Below are 3,922 nucleotides of genomic sequence, written 5' to 3'. Positions count from 1 at the left end.
GATCTTGGCTCACTGCAACCTCCACCTCGTAGGTTCAAGCAATTCTCCTGCCTCAGCCTCCCGAGTAGCTGGGATTACAGGCATGTGCCACCATGCCTGGCTAATTTTGTAATTTTAGTGTGGGATTTCTCCATGTTGGTCAGGCTGGTCTCGAACTCCCGACCTCAGGTGATCCTCCTGCCTCGGCTTCCCAAAGCACTGGGATTACAGGCGTGAGCCACCGCACCCGGCCTAACGTGTGATTCTCATCACATCAGATTGAGAGTTATGATGGTTGCTGTTGACCTTAATTACGTGGCTGAGGTAGCACTGGAAAGGGTTCTGTGCTGGAAAGTTACTCTTCCACCCTCCTTCCACACTGTACTATTAGGAAGGAAATCACAAGGTCCAACTCACACTTAAGTGAAACATTTTTTCCTAACTTTTCAAAAGGATCAGGTTGTTCTGGATGAAGCAGATAAAAATGTTCAACCAAGGAATTAAGGATCAAATCCATGAGATTTACTAGAAATTAAATACAAGTACTCTTGTGCACATGAGTTTTCTCCAGCTGGCAGGTTGGATTCATTGTTACAACATAGCTGTGAAGTGCTACGTTGTCCTTGTCCCCTGCTCAAAGCAATTGTTTCCCACAATCTCTGTCTCACTCAGTTCTATAGTAAGACATGGACGCTTGGTCTCAAACATTATTTCTCTAAGTATTGTTATGAAACTATTACATCTGCTTAATTGATTTGTCAACATAATTAGTCATTGTCTTTTTTTTTCAGAGTCTCACTTCATCACCCAGGCTGGAGTGCAGTAGCATTATCTGAGATCACTATAGTCTCCACCACTCGGATTCAAGCGATTATCTTGCCTCAGCCTCCCGAGTAGTAGCTGGGAGTACAGGCGTGTGCTATCATGCCCAGCTAATTTTTGTATTTTTGGTAGAGACCTGGTTTTGCCTTGTTGGCCAGGCTGGTCTCGAACTTCTGACCTCAAGTGATCCACCTGCCTCGGCCTTCTAAAGTGCTGGGATTACAGGCGTGAACCACTTAGCCTGGTCAGTTATTGTCTCTTTTTAAAGATTGTGTTGCTTTCTGCCTCAATATTAATACGTTGGAAATTACCAAGAAGTTCATGACAGATCTATTTCACATTCTGGTGAAGAAGGAAGAATTGGCCCTTGAAGGAGTCAATGTTTTACAATAATTTTGGAAGAGGGTAATGTCTTTCTAATTGATATACATAAAAACCATAGCCAGGGATTTAAAATTTACCTTCTTGTTTAAGCTCTCTACTAAAATTCCAGAAACTAGTATCATGTCTTAGCATTTGTAATAAAGCTATCAGAGAAAACCCAAGAAGAAAAAAGAACTGTACCAGATAGAAAAATTGAGTTGAACCTTTTTTTTTAGATGGAGTCTCACTCTGTCACCCAGGTTGGAGTGTAGTGGCGTGATCTCAGCTCACTGCAGTCTCCACCTCCCAGGTTCAAGTGATTCTTCTGCTTCAGCCTCCCAAGTAGCTGGGATCACAGTTGCCCACCATCATGCCTGGCTAATTTTTTGTATTTTTAGTAGAGACAGGGTTTCATTATGTTGGCCAGGTTGGCCTCGAACTCCTAAACTCAGCTGATCTGCCCACCTTGGCCTCCCGAAGTGCTGGGATTACAGGCGTGAGCCACTGTGCCCAGCCTGAGTTGAACCTCTTTTTAAAAACAGGGTACTTTGTTCTAAGATCTGGTACAGTAATATCTATATTTAGGCAGAATTAGTAAAATCAATGAATATTCTCTTCCAGTGGTAGGGATGAGGTGTAGAAATCAAATGGCTTTTTATTCCAACTCTGACATGAATTAACATTTTCCTCTTGGAAATACTGTAAGGAAAGAAATTATATGCTCTTAATGACGAGAGATTGACCAGTCAGGTTGTTCCTTGTAGAACACAGAGTGAAAGGTATCTTGGCTTCTAAGAAAAAGCATGCCAGTTTCTGGTGTGGTAAGAGCTGCTCTTCCTTAGTATTGCTAATTAGGATGCTATTAATATCTGATTATAGTTGAGCCTTGAACAACCTGATTAGGGGCACCAGCCCCGATACAGTCAAAAATCTGCAGATAATTTTTGACTCCCCAAAAACTTTACTACTAACAGCTTAATGTTGACCAGAAGCCCTACTAATAACAGTCGATTAAACACATATTTTGTATGTTATATATATGATATACTGTATTCTTTTTTTTTTTTTTTTGAGACAGAGTCTCGCTCTGTCGCCCAGGCTGGAGTGCAGTGGCCGGATCTCAGCTCACTGCAAGCTCCGCCTCCCGGGTTCACGCCATTCTCCTGCCTCAGCCTCCCAAGTAGCTGGGACTACAGGTGTCCGCCACCTCGCCTGGCTAGATTTTTGTATTTTTTAGTAGAGACGGGGTTTCACCGTGTTAGCCAGGATGGTCTCGATCTCCTGACCTCGTGATCCACCCATCTCGGCCTCCCAAAGTGGATATACTGTATTCTTATAATAAAGTAAGCTAGAGAAAAAATGTTATTAAGAAAACCGTAAGGAAGAGAAAATACATTTACTCTTCATTAGGTGGAAGTGGATCACCATAAAGGCCTTCATCTTCCTCATGTTCATGTCAAGTAGGCTAAGGAGGAGGAGAGAGAGGAGGGTTGGTCTTGCTATCTAAAGGGTGGCAGGGGCAGAAGAGAAGCCACTTAAGTGGTCCTGCCCAGTTCAGACCCGTTTCCTTCAAGGGTCCACTGTATTTTCTTAGTAAACCGAGGCAGGATCTAGTTACATTGTAGCTGTGAAGTGCTGCATTGTCTTTGACCCCTGCTCAAAATAAAACTGTTACCTTTCAAGCCCTGTTGGCCATGGTGCTCTAGCTGCAGGGATGTCTGGTCTCATACATGTTCACCTGTTTAAGTACTGACTTGACAAATGACTTGAGAATTAGGAGTTGGTGGCGTTTTGCAGGTAGTGACAGAAGGAAGAAAACATTGTCAGGAGGGAATTCAGATAAAGGACAAACCATGTTTTGACTGCTACTGACTTGTTGGTAAGTGTTCCAATTCCTTATTTAATGACAGTATCTACCTAGCAAAAGTTGGTTTAGGGGGAAAGTTTATAGTAGACTTTGCCAGCTGAAGTTGTAGGGGCGTGAAGATCACACTCCACAGTGAACTGTGCTGTTATATATAGGTCATTACTCCTGTGGCCTAGAAGAGTGTGCAGCAGTTGCTTTTTGAAACATAATTTAAATATATACTATCACATCTGAGGTTCTTATTTTTATGTTTAGTAGTGTATATACTGATCATCAACTGTGATCTGCCCACTGCTTGTGAAAACTATATTCTCATTTGATTATTTGACATCTTTGAATTCCTTCTTTTTATTCTGGTGAAATAAATTCATACACAGTTACGTGTCACTGAACAACCGGGATGTGTGTTCTGAGAGATCACAGAGCGTACTTACAGAAACATAGATGGTGTAGCCTACTACAAACCTAGGCTATGTGGTATAGCCTGTTGCTCTTCTGTACTGAGTACTGTAGGCAGTTGTAGCACAATGGTATCTGTATATCTAGACATAGAAAAGTTAGAGTAAAAATACATCATAAATGATAAAAACAACACCCTTGTATAGGGCACTTACAGAGGTGACGCTTGCAGGACTGGAAGTTGCTCTGCGTGAGTCAGTGAGTGAGTGGTGAGTGGATGTGAATGGCTAGAACGTTACTGTATACTACAGTAGACTTTATATATAAACACTCTGCACATAGGCTATACTACATTTATTTTTAAAATAAAGTAATTGCCAGGCACAGTGGCTCACACCTGTAATCCCAGCACTTTGGGAGGCCGAGGCAGGCGGATCGCCTGAGGTCAGGAGTTCGAGACCAGCCTGATCAACATGGAGACACCCTGTCTTT

At 42.4% G+C, this 3,922-nt stretch overlaps 2 non-coding genes across 2 annotated transcripts; both read left to right on the top strand.

The window, feature by feature from the left end:
- The first annotated feature begins 1,260 nt into the window (after positions 1-1,260).
- On the top strand, positions 1,261-1,439 carry LOC119620788 (small nucleolar RNA SNORA81). Its single transcript, XR_005237337.2, has one exon. It is a non-coding gene; the product is annotated as a small nucleolar RNA SNORA81 (small nucleolar RNA).
- A 1,326-nt stretch (positions 1,440-2,765) lies between these two features.
- Positions 2,766-2,896, top strand: LOC119620772 (small nucleolar RNA SNORA63). The gene has a single exon (XR_005237322.1). It is a non-coding gene; the product is annotated as a small nucleolar RNA SNORA63 (small nucleolar RNA).
- Positions 2,897-3,922: the final 1,026 nt, after the last annotated feature.

The sequence above is a fragment of the Chlorocebus sabaeus genome, chromosome 15 (genome assembly GCF_047675955.1).
Source record: "Chlorocebus sabaeus isolate Y175 chromosome 15, mChlSab1.0.hap1, whole genome shotgun sequence".
Classification (NCBI taxonomy): domain Eukaryota; kingdom Metazoa; phylum Chordata; class Mammalia; order Primates; family Cercopithecidae; genus Chlorocebus; species Chlorocebus sabaeus.
The sequence above is the reverse complement of the archived record's forward strand: the minus strand, read 5'-3'. Positions and strand labels throughout refer to the sequence as shown.